Here is a 21,855-nt window from a genome sequence, read left to right on the forward strand (position 1 = left end):
TGGAACTGAAGAATAACTGGCAGCATATAAAACAGTCAGCAAAAACTGCACACCATGTCAAAAACATCAGAGATGGAACTTTTTGTTATCATCAGAGGAAAAAAAAAGTATTTATCTCATCTGGAAACTATCGTGTTTATTCCCATACCAGTTTTGATACAGCTAAAATGATAATCACAGCTTATTTTATTAGTTTGCAATTATACATTTTAGGTTTTCCTTTGTAAATAGACACTATATTCCAAAAGAACCCTAAAAATAATTTTGAAAAGTTGCAAGATGGCTATGAGGATGTTGCCTACAACTTGTAAATGCTTCTGAAAATAATTTATATTCCAAACTGCTTAAAAATCAGCAACATTTTAGCCTTAAAGTTGAACTTTTGGGGCAGGGAACTACTCTCAACACTAAAAATGCTGTTTTGTATATTAATCAGACAATAATATTTCCCTGTCTAAAGTATTTCCACAGATCATATTTACAGCAATGTATGGCATGGGCCATAATCTTCTAATTACTCAGCCAATACAACTTTTTCACTTTACCCCCTTCTGTATTAAAACTTTCAGGAGCTTATTAAACTGGTAGAAATCTCAGCATGGTTCACCTTGAGGAGTTGCTCCCTGGTCATTCTTGCAGATGCAAGATTTTCCCCCACCCCTACTTTCTTCATGGACTGAGTTGCAGGGCCTTCCCCCAAACATGTTGAATCCCCAGGGATCTACATGGATTCTATGTGATCAACAGTAAACTGAAGCCATCCACATAGAGACCCACGCCAGCCTGTGCCTCTGATGGCTCCTACCCTGCTCTTTGGCTGTGCAACTCCAATGGTACCCAGGATCCCACTGGCAATGGCTATTAGGAAGCCCCCTTAAAAGGGATCTTTGCTGGGATGGGGACTTTGTGAGAAAGACAACACAGACCACTTTGCTTCCTCCCAGTGGGTCTGAGGAAGGGGTGTCTCCTCATGACATGGAGTCAGCTAGTTTCCCATTCTGCATGGGAGGGGTGAGATCCACCTATGCTGAGTCTTCTCCAAGCATGGATAGAAGCAGGCATGCTTTAGCTCTTTTCCTGTAATCTCTTCAGGAAGAAACAGAACAGATTCTTATTTAAATGAAGCACAATGATGCTGGAACAAAAACACAAAATACAGTTATAAGAACAGCCATAGTGGGTCAGACCTATGATCCATCTAGTATCCTGTCTTCTGACAGTGGCCAATGCCAAGTGCTTTGGAGGGAATGAACAGAACAGGACAAGATCCATCCCCTGACATCCACTCCCAGCTTTTGTCAGTCAGAGGCCAGTGACACCCAGAGCATAGATGTTGCATCCCTGACCATTTAGGCTAATAGCCATTGATGGACCTATCCCCCATGAATTATCTAATTCTATTTTGCACCTCATTATAGTTTTACGCATCATAAGATCCCTGAAAATATATTGCACAGGTTGACTCTGCATTGTGTGAGGAAATGCTTTCTTTTGCTTGTGTTAAACCTGCTGCTTATTAATTTCGTTGGGTGATCTCTAGTTCATGTTATGTGAAAGAATAGCCACAGAATTTGCTATTTTATAGACTTCTATCGTATCCCCTCTTAGTTGTCTTTTCCAAGGTGAAAGGCCCCAGTCGTTTTAATCTCTGCTCATATGGAAGCTGTTCCCTACCCTTAATCATCTTTGTTCCCTTCTCTGTACTTTTTTCAATTCTAAAATCTTTTTTGAGATGTGGTGACCAGAACTTCACACAGTATTCAAGTGTGGGTTACTATAGATATCTATAATGGTGGTATGATATTTTCTGTTTTATACATATCCCCTCCCTAATGTTTCCTAACATTGTCCGGGTTTTTGTCTGTCACCAAACATTGAGCACATGTTTTCAGAGAATTATCCATAATGACTCAAGATCTTTGAGTGTTAACAGCTCATTTAGATCCCATTTCTATGTTTAGGCAGGATTATGTTTTCCAGTGTTCATTACTTTATATTTAACATTGAATTTAATCTGCTATTTTGTTGCTCAGTCACCCAGTTTTGTGAAATCCTTCTGTAACTCTTCACAGTCTGCTTTGTTCTTAACTATCTTAAGGAATTTTGTATCACCTGCAAATTTTGCCACCTCACTATTTCCAGATCATTTATGATTTTGTGATTCTCATTAATACACAATTGCTTTTTTTTTTTTCAGATTAGTGTGAGTAAATTCCAGAAGCTGTGGTTCCCTGCAACTGCAGTTCCCAGCTAGACTGCATCCTTACTTGGGACACCACACTTAAATAATAATTATTCATTTATTGAAGAGTAAGGGGGTTAAACAATAGCTATTATAGGTAGAATATGCTTGAAGACAAGGTTGCTTGATAGCATAAATGTTATGCTACCGTTAGTGGGTTATTAATCATTGCATTGTACCAGAGCTATGTTATTACCCAAGAACCACTCAATACCCACTGGTAGGGGGGTTCCAGAAATATGTTGATTCTGGTATGTACATTCTGGTTCACCAAAGAATGTTATGAGGTCTGTGGCAGAGTTCTGACCTTGCTCCTGTGGGTCCTGCGCTTCTAGGCAGTTTATGTTTAGCCTCAGTGGCTCACTGTGACCCTCCACGTAGCCCTTCTCTCTCTAGGGTCAGGGTTACAGTCTACTGAGCCCTTTTCATCATAGGCTGCAAGGAGGTTGGTGAGAGAACTCCCACAGTCTCTGTTCAGCCTCCTGTCCTAACAGGGACCTGACTTCCCCTTCCAGGAGCTGTTCCTGTAGTGGTGGGTTGGGAGGAACCCGGGCCCACCCTCTACTCCGGGTTCCAGCCCAGGGACCCTAATGGTAGCAGTTGTTGAGAGCCGACCTTTCACTGCCAGAGTTGCTACATTTCCCTGGGCCACTTCCCCACAGCTCTCCTGCTTCTCCCTTCTTCACCCTTACCTTAGGGCTTCTTTAACGATGTTTTAGGGTGTCTTCAGTAACCAGCCCTTCAGCCGCACTTCCTCTCCTCTGGCTCCCTGGCTCCCCTGCCTGACTGGAGTGAGCCCTTTTTATAGTAACAGCAGGGCCTTAGAGTCAGGTGGTCACATTAACTGAATGGCTTCACCTGACTCTTTACAGGTTAATTAGAGTCAGGTGTTCTCATTAGCCTGGAGCAGCCCCTGCTCTGGTCAGTCAGGGAACAGAAAACTGTTAATCCAGTGGCCAGTATATCTGCCTTCAGCTATTCTGCTGTACCCAACTGGCCTGAGTCTATCACAGGTCTTAAATGGAAGCTGAAGGGATACTGATCATCAATAGCATTGTGAAATGTAGTCACAGGGTACGTCTACACTACGAGATTATTCCGATTTTACATAAACCGGTTTAGCAAAACAGATTGTATAAAATCGGGTGTGCGCGGCCACACTAAACACATTAAATCGGTGGTGTGCGTCCACGGTCCGAGGCTAGCGTCGATTTCTGGAGCGTTGCACTGTGGGTAGCTATTCCGTAGCTATCCCATAGTTCCCGCAGCCTCCCCCGCTCCTTGGAATTTCCCGTTGAGATCCCAGTGCCTGATGGGGCAAAAATCATTGTCGCGGGTGGTTCTGGGTAAATGTCGTCAGTCACTCCTTCCTCTGGGAAAGCAATGGCAGACAAGCATTTCACGCCTTTTTTCCCTGGATTGCCCTGGCAGATGCCATAGCATGGCAACCATGGAGCCTGTTTTGCCTTTTGTGCCTGTCACCGTATGTGTACTAGATGCCACTGACAGAGGCGATTCAGCAGCGCTACACAGCAGCATGCTTTTGCTTTTGCATGACAGCAGAGATGGTTACCAGCCATACTGTACCATCTACCATACCCATAAATTGGTAATAAGATGATCATGGTTACCAGTCCTTTTGCACTGCACCATTTGCTGCTGTCATAAGTGCCCCAGGCTGAGATCAGCCAGGGGCGCAAAAGCCAAAATTGGGAATAACTCCCTGAGTCAATCCCTCCTTTTTGGTATCTAAAAATAGAATCAGTCCTGCCTAGAATATGGGCAAGTGTACTAGAGAACCACTGTATCAGAGAGCACAGCTGCTCTGTGTCAGATCCAGCAGAAATTATGAGCTGTATGCTATTCACAGGGGGTGCTCCTGCAACAACCCCACCTGTTGATTTCATTTTTCCCCCAGCCTTCCTGGGATACCATAGCATTGTCCCCCCACTTGTGTGATGAAGTAATAAAGAATGCAGGCATAAGACACAGTGACTTGTTAGTGAGAAATGAGTGGAAGGCAGCCTCCAGCTGCTATGATAGTCCAGACAGGACATTAAGCAGTGTGGAGGAGAGGAGCCCAGCATCCCTCTGCTAGTCCAGGGGCAATTGAATCTTTTCTTTACACATGAAGGGTGGGGGCTGATGGAGCTCAGACCCCTGTTGCTATGATGAGGACGGTTACCAGCCATACTGCACCATCTACCAGGAAAAATTAGGGCCAGGCGCCCTTGATCGACCTCACGGATGCTAGTCAGCATGGTTACCAGTCCTTTTGCACTGCCCCATGTGCCAATAGGCTGATGATGACGATGGATATCAGTCTTACTGCACCATCAGCCACCCATGGCGGGGGAGGAGCAAGGATGTTGGTGTTGAGTGCTGCAGCATCGCGTCTATCTGCAGCATTCAGTAAAGATAGGGTGACATGTAAAAGAGTCAAGAGAGGATTGTTTTCCCTTTCACTTCTGGGGGTGGGTGGGGAGGTGCGTAAATTGCCGAGCTATGCCCTGACCCACCGCGGACACTGTGTTTGACCCTAGAAGCATTTGGAGCTCAGCCAAGAATGCAAATACTTTTCGGAGACTGCAGGAACTGTGGGATAGCTTGAGTCCTCCAGTCCATGAGCGTCCGTTTGATTCTTTGGCTTTCCGTTACGCTTGTCACACAGCAGTGCGCTGAGCCCCTGCTATGGCGTCTGTCTGGAGATTTTTTAAAAATGATTTTGAATTTCGTCTTCTGTAACGGAGCGCTGATAGAACAGATTTGCCTGCCCTCACAGCGATCACATCCGCATGGTCCATGCGGGAGCTCTTTCTTTATTTTGATTTTTAACTGCATCGCCACACGTGCTGATCGGAGCTCCACGCTGGGCAAACAGGAAATATTCAAAAGTTTGCGGGGCTTTTCCTGTCTACCTGGCCACTGCATCCGAGTTCAGATTGCTGTCCAGAGCGGTCAGTGGTGCACTGTGGGATACCGCCCGGAGGCCAATACCGTTGATCTGCGGCCACACTAACCCTAATCCGATATGGTAATACCAATATTAGCGCTACTCCTCTCGTTAGGGAGGAGTACAGAAACCGGTTTAAAGAGCCCTTTATACCGATATAAAGGGCCTTTCAGTGTGGACGGGTGTGGCGTTAAATCGGTTTTACGCTCCTAAAACCGGTTTAAACGCCTAGTGTAGACCAGGCCACAGATGCTGTAGAAGGAGCTATTTACTCATACTAAAAATGTTTTTTTAAAGTCTGAATCAAGACAGTCACCAGTAGAGGTGGAAAAACAGGTTTTTCTTCCAGACAGGAGGTCTGAAATGTGTATCTCACTGCTGGAGACTCAAATTAAGCATTGTAAGTAAACATAGTGCATGCTCATTTACATATGAAATCTAAACATTAACAAAGATGTGAAGTCAATACAGAAGCAGCATACAGGAAAAACAAGCCACAGGTGGTAATCCTGTCTCTGAGGACCAACAAACTATGAAGATATATGCAGAAGTCAAAGATAACACCCCCTCATCCTGCACCTGTGTATTTACCTTCATGAAAACCGGATCTCAACCAACCTTGGCTGAAAATGCCATAGAAGACTTTGGTTGAAAAACTTTACATAGGAGGTTAAGATTACATATAAAACAAAATCATAACAGGCTTTTCAGAGACTAAACTTATGTTTCCAGTATTCTTACTCATTATCTCCAAATCTCTAGTCTTTGCTAATAAATTCATTTATAGTGGTGGTGGGTGTGGGGGGTTTGATGTTAAACCAAGTTCTGGTCCTGAGCTAAATCTAACAGTCTGGTGTGCACACTGTTCCTTTGGAGACCAGAGACCTGGTATTTCTGTGAGTAGCTAGTGTCGGATTCACGGGTGAATGTTTCAAAGGACTGGAGTGAATCTATTGTTAATCTACAAGGGAAGGGCTAGTAAAGCCCAGAGGAGAGTGCTTGAGTGGCTAACAAGCTTGTGGCATTAAGGAGCTCACATCCATCTAAACCAGGGGTCGGCAACCTCTGGCACGCAGCTCACCAGGATAAGCACCCTGGCGGGCCGGGCGAGTTTGTTTACCTGCCGCATCGGCAGGTTCGGCCAATCGCGGATCCTACTGGCTGCAGTTCACTGTCCCAGGCCAATGGGGGTGGCGGGATGCTGCGGCCAGCACATCCTTCGCCTGCGCCACTTCTCTGATCTAAACCCAAGCAAGATTCTCATGCTGGAGGCAGGGGTAACAAGGTGGCTCATAGTCCTGGATATCCTGAGAACTATCATATATGTAGCTGGCATTTTTTTTACTAAGAATGTTTATGAACTTGATGATATACTTTCCACCATTTATACTGGCTTTGTTTTTTGCATTTTACTTATGTTGGGTTATGAAACTGGTAATGTTCCTATTCTTTTTATATTTAGTTTCACTCTTTGGTTTCTGTCACACTTTAGGGCAGCTGCATGCCCATCCTACACCTTTCTTGAGTGCTAAATTCAACTAAAATGTATCCAATTAAGGACATCTTAATAATTGGAGCCCATGGAAACACTTTGTTTCCCTAAAGATGCTCTGTTAGAAGCGTCTAGGAATCGCTGATATAAGAACTGTTATGAATTCCCTGGCTGGTGAGGTATCCCAAACACATACTCCTCTCAGAGAGCTTGTGTGTTGAAGAGTTCAACATGAGAGCTCTCCAGGACATTTGCTGTTCATCCTGACCTGAATTCAACTATTTGGCCCGCAGTGAAGCCTAAACTTGAAGGAAGTGCTTATATTCAACTAGCGATGCAAGTAAATCAGAATAAAATTGCTGTGCAATGGTATCCTCCTCAAGGGGACCTTATTTGTGGGTGGGTGGGGATGTGATATTGAATTTTGAGTGGTGACAGCAGCTCTGTGTTTTGCAGCTGCCCATCTTGAACCCATTATTGCTTGGCACTTTATCATAGTGTGATTGATTTGTGCTTATTCAATAGCTAGCCAGATACTCCAAGCAAGCATGGATGTAGGTGTTTCCATGACTCTTGGGGAATGGTAGGCTATGTAGCTAGCAATATCCAAAAGGCTATATGTCTTGACTCTTGCACCTGTTACATGCTGTTTCTATTTAGCTCTGAGTTTAAGTCATTATTTTTAGGGGTTTCTGTGACTGCACCTGGAGCTGTGTGGTCTTATCTGAATCACTTGATGTGCAGGTGCAGATGGAGGCATTCAAAGGGCTGATGGCTCATTTTGCTCCCACACAGGAAAACTCTAATAAGTGCAAATGAGGGTTTAATGGATTGGCAGGATGCGAAAAACTGCTCTGAAGCAGTTACACAGGCAAGTGTGTCATGACAGGAAGAACTATATTCACTCCCACTGACATTGCAGTTTTTGCCACCAGGGCACACAATCCTGGTGTGCCTTCTTCTCCTTCGGTGAATTTAGCCTTATTCTGGAGAGAACTTTAGTCACTGAACTACTTTAGGTGTGTTCAGGGCTCTGTTTTTGGCAGAACAGCCAATTACTGGCCCTGTCTACTTTTTCAGGATTATGAAAATGAAGAGAGAAATAAATAGCTGAAAGTGCATTAAAACACATCCTGCCAGGTGCATTGTTTACATAAGCAAGATATTTTTCTGCTTACTAGTATAATCCTAGCAGTAGCATCTTTAAAACCTACTTCACTTGTTAAATATAGATATGTGGTAGTAACCTAAATAAATAGAGATGCATAGACAGTATAAGAAAGCATTTTAGCAAAGTGTAAGCAGGTCACTATTCCTACTTGTTGATAATATAGTCATGGATTGTAATGTACTTGAGCCAGAGCACTGTAAGTGCCTCATAATTCTGTCTTTACTTTTTGCATGGCTTTATCGCTTACTAAACATGAACATTGTGCAGTGAGTGGGTGAAGAGTAAAGGAAATTAATGTGCTAAATACAAGTTTGGCTTTAAACTTGATATTTTATTAAGGAATAACACTTTGTAGGGCTTCCTTTTGAGGTGATGCATCTTTCTACTACCTTTGGGCCACTAGTTCAGGTTTTATCTTGATGAGAAAAATTGGTCCCTTTCTCTAGTGTTGAGTCAGGATAACATCTCTAGCTTGAGTTCCATATTTTATAGTTTCCATATCCTATCACCAACCCTCTCACCATCTACACTCATGGTTCAGGAAGCTAGGCTAAAATATAACCCTTTTTTTAAAAAAAAAAAAAAAAAAAAAAAAAGCTAAAGGTGTTATCCTGCGTCTATGCCAGGAAAAATCTATTAAAGAAACCCAACTTTTTGTATTCAAAACACATCTTTAAAGACATACCATTAGATACTATACTAATGACTAATCTTAGTTTTTCACTGATGTAAATAAGTCTTCATTGACTTTAGTGGATTTCAGCTAGATTTACATCAGCATATGAGAGCAGAATTTTTCTTCATCAGATATGGAAGCAGATGATGTGCTTCACTTGAAAACAAGCTGGTGTTTAGTATCATGCCAAGTCAGTACAACCACCATGTGCGCTTTATTTCTGAATATACACCACATCCAATGGAGGGAGGAACCCCAAATCCATACTTTAGTCACTATCTGTAGAATTAACTCTTCATAGATGTACCAAGACATTTAAAACACTTTCTACAGGTTCTCTTCTTGCTGTTTAGTTCAAATTAATTCTGGGTAAACTACTCACAACAAATATTTTTACTAGCACATTTAGCTTTTTTTTTTAGGATTTGTTCATATTTACATAGTTGCTTTTAAAAATTAACTAATGGTTTATTGAAATATTTCACTGGATAGATTGCTTCAATATCTGCTATTGTTTTGAGCATTCGCTATTCATATTTTGGTATGTGACTGGTAACCTAATTTGCACAGAATTCTTCTGCTCCCAAGATTGACACACAGATTTCTGGTATAAATACTATTTCACAGGAATATATAGTATGCTGCCATGAACAGGGGCATAAATGCATGCAGAAAGTGAACACTGGTGAAAGAAATTGTTTAATTTAAAAAGTTTCTTTTTTTCAGCAAGCCTTGCCCACTATTGCCCAAGTTTGATGTTAATAGGTGTTGCCCACTCTGCGCATAGCCAGCTTTTCTCATACACACATGCAGGGCTGGGCAACAATAAACCTATCCATTCTCATTTGTGCTCAAGTGATTTACATGCAGTCACAAAAGACAGTTCAGCTGAGGCCCTGTAAAAATTTAATCTGAGAACTCAGCATTTCTGTAATAGGGATTTTCCCCAATTCTCTTGCCCAAAACTTCCCCTCCCACAAAGGATTGTTCAGTGTGCTGTGTGCCAGACTGCTACCCTTCACCCTAGAGATTATTATAAATGAGCTTCTCTTAATAGAAAGTAAATTGCAGTGCTAAAATAGATACTGTGTGCATTTTAATTAAACATGGGACAGGTCTAGAATAAAATTATAAGAGGTTTTGAAAGTGCAGCAGTGTTCAGGAGCAGAAGCAAACTATCTAGATATTTATAGATACAGGTGCAAACTATTTCAGACATGAGAGATCCATGCCCTGCTTCTGATCCTAAATAATACTGACAAATCCTGGTTGCTGGCAGGCAGACTCAAACTAGGGACCTCTGGAGCTTAGGGCATGAGCATCTACAGCATGAGCTAAAATCAACTTGCTGTTTAGCTAAGGCTGTAGAGCAGACTCACTTTATTTTTCTCTCTAAATGGTCTCCGTGCTACTAGGTGGGACAGAACACCACACCCAGAAGGTGGGTGGGTTTCATACACACACATGTAATTTCAGAGTGCTGAGTTCTGCTCTTGCAGAGCTTGATCTTTTGCTTTTAATTCCCGCCCTTATTCTTTTCTGTCCTGTTACTGATACTAAACACTGTAGCTGAAGTCCTACTCCATGGAACAACCTTTGCTTGAACACCTCTACCCCGATATAACATGAATTCAGATATAACACAGTAAAGCAGTGCTCCGGGGGGGGGGGGGGCGGCACACTGGCGTATCAAAGCAAGTTCGATACAATGCGGTTTCACCTATAATGTGGTAAGATTTTTTTGGCTTCTGAGGACAGCATAGAGGTGTATTTTATTATTTTCCCTTTAGTAGCCCTTTGGGCTGGATCACTACCTTTCCATGGTAAAACCAAGCAAGGGAGTTTAAGTGGGAGGTAATTGTCACAAGAGCTCCCTTAGAGGGTTCCTCCCTGATTAATCTGTTGAGAAGCAGTTTTGTGATCCCTATGCCCCAAAAAACACAATATAAAAGGACAGCATCCTCCCTCAAACCTGGAAGATCCTCAGAGAGCCATGTGGCTCTTGAAAGATCTGCAGGAACCCACTATGATCCAGAGAGGACCAAAACCTCTGTGTAGGCTCTGTGACCCACTGGTCGCTCTTATTTTCTGGTAATGGAGCTGCAATACAAGGGATTTCTCTTGGACAGTTACTTTAGAAAGCCCCTTAAGGAGCCCTTTCCATGTATTAGCTTTTCCGGGTAAGCTCTACAGCAGTGCATCTCTGTTCTCTCGCCCAACACAGTCCTTGACATTAGAGCTGTTTGTAGCATCTTAAGAAAAAGCATGGTGTCAGAAATAAGGCTGCACTCCCCTTCCCTGGGGATACTTGTGGGTACAATCTAGCCTTTGGTTCCTTAAGGAAAGCAACTCTGGAAAAATAGGAATATTGCAATGAGAATTCTGTTCAACCATGATTGCTTAAACCCATGCTTTTTTGGCACTTCAGCTACCACTTTTCCAACAGACTTAGGAGTTGAATGTTTTACTATTACTGAGATGTGGCATTTAGAAACATCAGAAAACCATTCTAAAAAGACCATAAACCTTGTTCATAGCTGCATGAAGTACTGTAAATTCAAGCTTTTAAATGGTTTTTTTGCAACATACCTTAAACTCCTTTTGAAATTTCTTTTCATGTTAGAAGTACGTAGCATCCAAAGTTTTTTTATGAAAGCAAACAGTGAGGCTCAAGATATGTTTTCTGTACTATACACTAACCTCTGGAGGAAGTGGACATAAACATTGTGTGATCTATTGATAGGCTTTGTTGTGTATATTTTAACATTCAAATACACAAGTGAAGTTGCAATAGCATACAGCGTCTCACACTTAACAAAAATAGTATTTTTGCCCTAATTAGTCCAATATTTTATTAAACTAATAAAATAATTTGCAAAATCAGCTTTGTTTGAGGTTATTATGAATGGGCCTAACTGCACTCTTGGAATCTGCAATGGGGATTTATCTACCCCCAGTAGCATCCACTGTTTTCAATGGTACTTAGATTAAGTGCCTGAGTCACTTTTGAGAATGGGAATTAGGTGCTTTTTAAAAATTTTATCCTAATTTAAATAAGCAGGGTGCTTGTATCAGGTCATGTCATCAGTTAATTTTGTGCCCACAGGCATACTTGAACAAATAGTAAAGCTGATTGAGAATACAAGAGTTTTTTCATTGAATGGTTTCCACCTTTTTTTTTTTGTACAAACTTTTCAAGGAGCTCTACCAGTTTGGATAAGGTCCATGTCCAACATTGATCAGCATCTACAACTTAGACTTGATCAATCAAATGAAAGTAAGAACAAAACATGAGGAGCATGCATTGCTGCCCACTTATATAAACACAATGATTCAGTTAGTATGCCAGTCTCAGTGAACAATTTATTTTTTTTAATTGTGCTCAAGAGGTATCAAAAAGGATTCAAACACTTGTATAGATAATGAGAATATCTGCTGTTTTATATTAAGTGGATATCAAGGCATAATTCAACCACTAAGGGCCCACTCCAACTCCTAAAGGAGCCAATGAGTTTTTTTCCTATAGGAATTGGATTGGGCCCTAGTTGCCAGGTTTAGGAATAAACTTCCCCCTCTAGGCAACTTATTCTGTAATTGTACACTCTGGGGTTTCATGCACCTTCCTCTGAAGCAGTGGGTACTGATACAAGTGCAGTCAGACAGGATACTGAACTAGACAGAAACAATGGAAGTATCAAACCCATTGTCTTTCTATACAAGACAGTAAAAGTAAATAAATTTGTGGGCCTAAAATGTGCCTCTTTACATAGATCTAAGTCCATTGAATTCAGTAGAATTTTGCCCATTTAAGACTTGATCCAATTTTCATTAAAGTCAATGGAAAATCCAAGCCTTTCAGTACAATTAAAGTTGCCTTCATTGTCTCATAACATATGGAGGCAAACTTGGTTTGTTATGATGTTTTGTTTTATGTATATTATAAACAAATCTCCCCTAAATCATCCCTAAAGAAAACAGACTAGCTTTATTTCCATCTTGGTTAAGAGAGTGCCATCAATTTCCAAAACGATTTTCTTTTTCATCCTGTTCAGCATGGTGCCTGGTATATCCAATTTCAGCAATGTGATCAGATTCAGTAGTGCTGTTACCACTTATTCCAGGGGCAAACCTACAAAAAAGTAATAGCTAGTGAGGATATTGTTGTAATTGGAACCCTGAGGCTATGGGCTCAGAGTCAGAGCCAGACCCATAAGTTTTTGGCCATGAATCTAGAGTGAGTGGATGAGATGCTACTATTACTGCCATTTAATGTTTTGCACTTGCCAATACTGCTTTTACACACAATTTGGTTCTAAACATGTCCTCAGATATGACCACATAGTCCTGCTGACTTAAATTGGAGCAGCACATGTCTGAGGGAAGGACTGTGTCCTTTCTCATTACTGCCTCTCCTTCCAGTGCCCTGTCTGTCCCCTTCATCTGGACTTTGATTTTTTTTTCCCTTATGCTTTGAATAGCAGTTGCTTCTCAGTGCTGCCAAAATCAGCTTTTTACAAATCCTCTTCTGCTCTTACACCTATTGGTTTGCTTTTGATTATTACCTGTTTGACATACGAGTTTAACAGAGACCAGACAGGGCCCTTTCCCACCCTATTGAATTCAAATTTACCTCTATTTACTAGGCATTGTGCTATCTGCACACAAATTACACGGAGCTCACCATCAGCCATGGCTACTGTGCAGTATTGAGGAAAGGTCAGTTTACGATGTAACTAGAATATTTCAAAATCTGCCAAATTTTAAAATTTTGAAGATTTTTGATTGGAAAGGCACCTAAACTGTGTTCAAGCATCTATAAAATTGAGGAGAGTTTAGCTCAGTGGTTTGAGCATTGGCCTGCTAAACCCAGTCAAAGCTGCAGAAACTTTCAGAAGCCTGCATCCCAAGAAAGGGGAAAAAAATCATAGGCAGGAGTTGTAGACCAAGCTGGATGAGCAAGCATCTCAGAGGTAATTAAGAAAAAGCAGAAAGCCTACAAGGAGTGGAAGATGAGCAGGCTTAGCAAGGAAAGCTACCTTATTGAGGTCAGAACATGTAGGGATGAAGTGAGAAAGGCTAAAAGCCATGTAGAGTTGGACCTTGCAAAGGGAATTAAAACCAATAGTAAAAGGTTCTATAGCCATATAAATAAGAAGAAAACAAAGAAAGAAGAAGTGGGACCGCTAAACACTGAGGATGGAATGGAGGTTAAGAATAATCGAGGCATGGCCCAATATCTAAATAAATATTTTGCCTCAGTCTTTAATAAGGCTAATGAGGAGCTTAGGGATAATGGTAGGATGACAAATGGGAATGAGGATATGGAGGTAGATATTACCACATCCGAGGTAGAAGCCAAACTCGAACAGCTTAATGGGACAAAATCGGAGGACCCAGATAATCTTCATCCAAGAATATTAAAGGAACTGTCACATGAAATTGCAAGCCCATTAGCAAGAATTTTTAATGAATCAGTAAACTCAGGGGTTGTACCGTACGACTGGAGAATTGCTAATATAGTTCCTATTTTTAAGAAAGGGAAAAAAAGTGATCCGAGTAACTATAGGCCTGCTAGTTTGACATCTGTAGTATGTAAGGTCTTGGAAAAAATTTTGAAGGAGAAAATAGTTAAGGACATTGAGGTCAATGGTAATTAGGACAAAATACAACATGGTTTTACAAAAGGTAGATAGTGCCAAACCAACCTGATCTCCTTCTTTGAGAAGGTAACAGACTTTTTAGACAAAGGAAACGCAGTGGATCTAATTTACCTCGATTTCAGCAAGGCATTTGACACGGTTCCACATGGGGAATTATTAGTTAAATTGGAAAAGATGAGGATCAATATGAAAATTGAAAGGTGGATAAGGAACTGGTTAAAGGGGAGACTACAACAGATCGTACTGAAAGGTGAACTGTCAGGCTGGAAGGAGGTTACTAGTGGAGTTCCTCAGGGATCAGTTTTGGGACCAATCTTATTTAACCTTTTTATTACTGACCTTGGCACAAAAAGCGGGAATGTGCTAATAAAGTTTGCAGATGACACAAATCTGGGAGGTATTGCTAACACAGAGAAGGACTGGGATATCATACAAGAAGATCTGGATGACCTTGTAAACTGGAGTAATAGTAAATAGGATGAAATTTAATAGTGAAAAGTGCAAGGTCATGCATTTAGGGATTAATAACAAGAATTTTAGTTATAAATTGGGGACACATCAGTTGGAAGTAACAGAGGAGGAGAAGGACCTTGGAGTATTGGTTGATCACAGGATGACTATGAGCCGCCAATGTGATATGGCCGTTAAAAAAGCAGTTTTAGGATGCATCAGGAGAGGTATTTCCAGCAAAGATAAGGAGGTGTTAGTACCGTTATACAAGGCACTGGTGAGGCCTCATCTGGAATACCGTGTGCAGTTCTGGTCTCCCATGTTTAAGAAGGATGAATTCAAACTGGAACTGGTTCAGAGACTGCCTACTAGGATGATCCGAGGAATGGAAAATCTGTCTTATGAAAGGAGACAAAGAGCTTGGCTTGTTTAGCCTACCCAAAAGAAGGTTGAGGGGGGATATGATGGCTCTTTATAAATATATCAGAGGGATTAATATTAGGGAGGGAGAGGAATTATTTAAGCTTAGTACCAATGTGGACACATGAACAAAATTGATATAAACTGGACACTAGGAAGTTTAGACTTGAAATTAGACGAAGGTTTCTAACCATTAGAGGAGTGAAGTTCTGGAAAAGCCTTCCAAGGGGAGTAGTGGGGGCAAAAGACATATTTGGCTTTAAGACTAAGCTTGATAAGTTTATGGAGGGGATGGTATGATGGGATAGCCTAATTTTGGTAATTAATCAAAGATCAGTTGCCAAATTATCAGCAGGTAAGTATGCCCAGTGGTCTGGGATGGGATGTTAGATGGGATGGGATCTGAGTTACTACAGAGAATTCTTTCCTGGGTGCTGGCTGGTGAGTCTTGCCCACCTGCTCAGGGTTTAACTGATCGCCATATTTGGGGTCGGGAAGGAATTTTCCTCCAGGGCAGATTGGCAGAGGCCCTGGAGGTTTTTTGCCTTCCTCTGCAGCATGGGGCATGGGTCACTTGCTGCAGGATTCTCTGTAGCTTGAGGTCTTCAAACCACAATTTGAGGACTTCAATAACTCAGACATAGGTTAGGAGTTTGTTATAGAAGTGGATGGGTGAGATTGTATGGCTTGCATTGTGCAGGAGGTCAGACTAGCTGATCATAATGGTTCCTTTTGACATTAAAGTCTATGAGTCTATGAGTCCAATCCTTGAGGGGGCCACTTAGGAATCTAGGACAAAAATCAGTACTTGGTTCTGCTAGTGAAAGTGGGGGGCAGGACTCCATGACCTTTCAAGGTCCCTTCCAGTTCTAGGAGATAGGTATATCTCCAATTACTATTTATTAGTTTTATTTTTAGTTTTAGTTTTTCAACTTTTAAATATGACTTTTTGCTCAAACTGTTTAACACCCACATGTCCCCCCAACCTCACCCCAAATTTCAGGAAATGCTATTCAATAAATAATGTTGACTGAACAATCTGGCCAGTCACACTGCATTTTTTTTTAAGTGTTTTTACTATAAAGTAGCCACTGGAAATAGAGATTGGAAACTACTATAGAGATACCACTTTGTAAAGCTCACCTGTATCATATGACTGCGCCCAAAATACAAAGAGCAATCACAGAATATCAGGTGTGGAAGGGACCTCAGGAAGTCATCTAGTCCAACTCCCTGCTCAAAGCAGGACCAACCCCGAGACAGATTTTTGACCAATCTTTGACCATCACCCTTATTACCACTACACTTCGATTATTCCAGATTACTATCCTGTGCACTGATTCTGCCAACAAACCAAGGTATGGAGCTACAAGAACTGTGGTAGGGTGACCAGCTAGCAAGTGTGAAAAATCAGGATGGGGTGGGGGGTGATGGGGCTTTCTTATATAAGCGCCTGAATATCAGGACTGTCCTTATAAAACTGGGACATCTGGTCACTCTAAACTGTGGGGACTCTGTGCTTCCTCCATGGATAAGTCCTGGTACATGCCATCTGGCAGCGTTCAAAAGACTTGCAATTGGCAGTACTATCAGCTGGTGTGGGGATAGAGATGAGAGCTGGCTGGAAAAAGGGAATCCTTTTCCATGGGATTTGTTTTTAATTAATCCCAAATCAGGATGAAATGCTGAAGCCACAAACCTCACAGAATGGATTTAAAATCCATTTTTGGAGAACTGAGATCAGCTCCCTGGCTAGCTCCTCCCTGCCTTGCCCCCACAAGGTTCCTATCAGTTTCACTTATGTAATTCACATGAGCCTTCCAGCTTTGCTGCTGGAGAGGCAGAGATTCTGGGCACTCAGTCTGATCTTGCAACTCCAGGAGGTAGGGAGCCAAGACTCTCTGTCCCCAGAGCTAACCCTGCAGGCAAACTTTTGTCAGTTTCACTGAGAACACACTGTATAAGTAAAATAATTTAGGCCAGGGGCAGCACAGCAAACTTATTTTTACAAACAGTTGCATGGGCTCTTTAATGTGCAGTGAAGGCCACTTCAATGGAATCTTGGGCCTCCAGTGAAACCATTAGATTGGATAACGCTAACACTACCCTTCTCCCAAACTCGCCAGCCATGCCAAGGTGGAGGTACAGCAGAAAACAATACATACACAACTGGCATGTACATAGGTGAAAATACATTTACAATAGTGAATGGAGTTTCCCTATTAAACAGGATTGGGGAATCTGTGATATACACCAGCCAGAAAGACAATAAAATGGATGAGCTGATTCTCCAGGGGCTCAAATTTGTCACCATGGAGCTCTCAGCTAGCATGAAATAGCTTATGCTCCTCATCACACGGCACTGGAAAACAGCCAGCAGACATCACTCCATAACCTGGTGAGCCGCTATGGCTTGATACCACTGTCTGACCAGTGCACTATCCATACAGCTCTGACAAAACCTAATAAGTGTAAAGTCTCTGATTTACTGCAGAGCCTATCAGACCCCTTTGCTATGAGAGAGCTCACTCATGCGCGCCTTCATCAATGCCCATTACTAATCATGATCCACTTTGTTAGCTAATCGTTAAAATCAAAAAAAGCATTAGGAAGGTATTACTAGTGAATCCTCATAGTGAAGCAGAAATCTCCTCATTATCCTATTATTTCCACAATTAAGTATTCATTCTGTGACTGGACATTTTACTACCTGCTCTTCTAAAAGTTCAAGATGTTTTAAGTGTCATGAATAGAAAAGCAAAACTATTTTTCTGCATAAAAGGAAGAGCATTCCCACTACAACTACAGACTTCACCTAGTGCTAGGGGACCATTATTATGATGTTGAACCAGTAAATCACAATGGTAAATCAAAATATTTGAATAGCCTGAACATCATGTAAAGATTGCTTCCTTCCTTTGCAAGAAGTACATAAACTCCATAGCATACTTTTAGTTGCCTATGGTCTCTGAACAGTAGCCAATAAAAATAGTTATATTTTTAAAAAAAATCTATTTTCTTTTCATAGGTAATCTTCAATCTTATTTCATAAAAATGATAGTCTTTATGGACTAATGAGGCAGGTTATATATTGCAAGGAATCTGTTAAGATTTCTTAAGTACTAAATGTGACTTTCAATCATGTTCAGGTATTGTAATGTATCCTACCAAGTTAAAAATGAAGCCATCATAAACCATTTATATCAATAATGCACATATAAATTTACCCCAGTGCTTAAAGCATAGCATAGTTGTCCAGAATAACTGTGCATTGAAAAGTTGTGCAAAATTAATTAATACAAGTTTCCACTTGAATTATTTTTATTATGTTCCGTTATCCTTTGGATAAAGCCATCAAAGGGAGCGGATAATGATGGTCCTTCTCCCCTCTCTCCTGCCTCTTCCCAAAGGCCAGATTCTGCCATCCTTATTCACTTTGGCCCTGATCCAACAGAGACAACCCCATGGGCAGACTCGTGCCTCCACATGGGGCAAAATCTGACCCTAAAACATTATTTTGCTTTTTTAATTGAGTGTAGGTTTTCAACAGGTTATGATCATAATACTTTTTATGTTCACTTCAGCAAAACCTTATTTCTCAGAAGTTAGTAATGCAGAGTTTTGCTGAGCTACTGAAAAAAGTCTATTTTTATTTTAAAAAATGCAAACAGCCAGTATTAGAGCTGAAATATGTGGCAATGCTTAAGCAAACAAAGCCAGAATATTTTCCCAGGCTACAACAATTTTATTCTCTTAATTTAGGCTTTTACTCCAGAAAAACAAAACCATTTGTTGATAGCATTGTGATGGTGGACCTTTTCCCCTAGACCCCTATCCCAAAATCTATATTTTATTAATGTGCTCAGAGACACTGTTAGAAAAGCAGGAAACAGTAGTAGAGTGGTAATGGGTGGTAACTCTGTTTCATAATCACAGTTTGGAGCATCATCATCAATACTTTTCAGTGCCTCTATTTTCCGCACTCTGGCACCTTTAGAAAGTGAGGCATAGGTGTTTATAAAACCTTCAATCACATATGATAGCTAATATGTACCAAGCAACACTTACGTGTTGGGAATCCTCATGTCAGTGTTGCCTTCGGCACTTGACAGCAGAAGTAGCGTCATCAGTTTCAGAATGTTGCCTAAAGATCTTAAGTGTGTTTCTCAGGAGACACAGGAGTGAAATATTTGGTCCATACCTGTTTTGTCGCCTGAAATTGCACATCACCTTCCAAAGGTGGCAAAATCTGATGTAAAACACTATTAGCAGAAAGTTGAGAAATTCATTCTCTTGTGTCCATTGTAACAAGTTCCCCTCTGTACTCTATAGGTGAGTGGAAATTTGTATTATCAGCTTTGTTAATATAAAAACAGAGTTTAAGGTGCAGTTTTGATCTAGTTTCCCCACTCATAACTTTTGATCATCTTTAGCTGGTCTTCTTTCATCTCTCCATGTCAGAATCCCCTCTCCTGTCAACCTAACTTTTTTGGCCATAACTGATTTTTTCCTCTTAATCTATTACTCATGCATTCTGTGACTAGCCAGTGAAATCAATAAGCTATACCTGAATAAGGAGTAAAGAGGGCTAGCCAGCAGCCCACACATACACACCATCATTGCTGTATTACCATTTGTTTGCTTTTTTATCTTTGGGATTTAGATGTTCACTTGTTCATTAAGATAAGGGAAAACTTGTGTCACAATGTGGGAAGTGTCTGTACAGTTTATGAATTCTGGTTTATATTATGAGTTCTTGCTAGATCACTGAATGGCCCTATGTAAATGTGGAATCCACCATTGCTGGCAGGACCTACAACAAGGCTGCACCACACTAAGGACAATGGGTAATACTTAACTTCAATGACTGTGCTTTGACTGGACTATAGATATATTTGGAGGGTGAAAAATTGTTCTTAATGTCAGCGGATAGTACAAGAAGCAATGGGCTTAAATTGCACCAAGAGAGGTTTAAGTTGGACATTAGGGAAAAACTTCCTGTCAGGGAAGTAAAGCACTGAAACAAATTGTTAAAGGAAGTTGTGAAATCTCAGTTACTGGAGGTTTAAGAACAGGTTATACAAACACCTGTCAGGCAGGGTCTAGTTTATTGTTTAGTCCTACTGTGAGTAAAGTAGGCTAGATTAGATAACCTCTTGAGGTGCCTTCCAGTCCTACACTTCTGACTGTATGTGCTAAGGGTGTTAGCTTCTCCAAGCTGGAACAACTTCTTTCTCTTGTCTGGAAAGATTAAGTGGACAGAGTGAATATTCCCTGACCAGGACAGAAGGTTATAGAAGGACTCCTGGGAAAGATGGGTGGGGGGATACAGGAAGTTTGGGCAGGAGAGGAGAAGGGGACAGACCAGCCAAGCTGGGGAAGAGGGATCCACATGTTAGCACAGAAGTTGGACACTACTGCACCTGAAGGATGTCGGATAGCTGCAGACAACCATGGCCCCAGCCCAAAGAATGCTCTGGAGTGGTGAGGAAAGAAGCAGGGAAATGCATGTAGGGTTTAAAATTTGTAGTAGGTTTGTATTTCTCCTGTGACTAAGTAATAAGCAATAGTGTGTTTGTGTTACACCTCATCACATGCCCCTTGCAGAGGTAACCCAGAAGGCTCATGCCTTTGGGTGGATTTCTAGAAGTGGGTGGGGTTGAGTCAAAGGAATCAGCAGTGCTACTAGGGACTGGGCAGTTGGACCGCATGGCTGAAAAATCACAGGATGGGGAGATAGAAGGGGCATGTGTGCTTAGAGGCCCTAAAAGTAGGGAACATGTCTGTGCTCTGTTCAGCCTCTGGAGGCTTAAAACATTTGGGATCCAGTAGCTGGTTCCCCTCACATCAGTCAGGTGCGTGGCCCAGAGAGGTGATGGTCATGCCTTTGGCTCACACATCAACACTATGTTTAGGTAAGTGTTATAATTATGGATGGGAAAGAGCACTTCCATTCTCCAGTCCTGATCCTGGAAACATGCCGATGCTTCACTTTATACCTCTGAGTATTCCCATTGGAAGTGTTTCAACCCCATTTTTGAACCCCAATAAGTTTTTCTGACTGAGTGAGCTCATTGTCATTACTCCTGTGATATTGTTCCCTCAGCTTCGATATACTTTTATATTTGGAGCAGCTTGAACTTTCAGTGAAGCTTCATTAGTATGATTTGTAAAAGTTTATCCAATTTCTGACAATCAGCAGTTTACATTAAGGGCTTAATCCTGCTCCCACTAAAGTCAATGATAAATTCCTTTGGGGCTTCATTATAAACTACTGTCCACGTAAAGCAAGATTGGGCTCTAGGGACTAGATTCACAAAAGGACAAAGGTGCCTGAATCCCAGACCCCAACAACCCCCCCTGCTCAGCTGCCGCCATGTCCTGTAGGTGCTCCACACCTAAATTTTTGAAGTAAAAATTCCCTAGGTGCCCACACTTGTCTCTGAGTATGTACACTGCTGCCTCACTCAAAGTATCTGGATACCTCAGCCCCAGCTCATTTGTCCACCCAAATTGCCTATGAGTCCCAATCCATTGAGCATACTCAGACCTTACCATGCAGATTGGGCCAGTGGAAGGCAGGAAGAGGACTTCCCTTATAACTTTTAGCCTGGTAGGGATGGGGGAGGGAAAGAGAGAACAAGACCTTTAGTGTTTAGGGCACTCATCTGGGATATCAGAACCCTGGTCATTGGGTGAGAGAGAGAAAGGGTGTATGCATGTAAGCATGAGGAGCAGTCTGCAGCCTGGTGGTTAGAGCACTCACCTGGGAGGTAGGCAACCCAGGATCA

General features: G+C 41.6%; 1 long non-coding RNA gene across 5 annotated transcripts in view; it reads right to left on the reverse strand.

Moving 5' to 3' along the window:
• Positions 1 to 11,884: 11,884 nt before the first annotated feature.
• LOC120405520 overlaps positions 11,885 to 21,855 on the reverse strand; it is a 112,553-nt gene continuing 102,582 nt past the window's right edge. For all 5 annotated transcript variants that reach the window (XR_005598640.1, XR_005598639.1, XR_005598638.1 and 2 more), the window contains one exon: positions 11,885 to 12,663. This is a non-coding gene — a long non-coding RNA (uncharacterized LOC120405520). The remainder of the gene's footprint in view (positions 12,664 to 21,855) is intronic.

This window comes from Mauremys reevesii, linkage group 5, assembly GCF_016161935.1.
Source record: "Mauremys reevesii isolate NIE-2019 linkage group 5, ASM1616193v1, whole genome shotgun sequence".
Taxonomy (NCBI): Eukaryota; Metazoa; Chordata; order Testudines; family Geoemydidae; genus Mauremys; species Mauremys reevesii.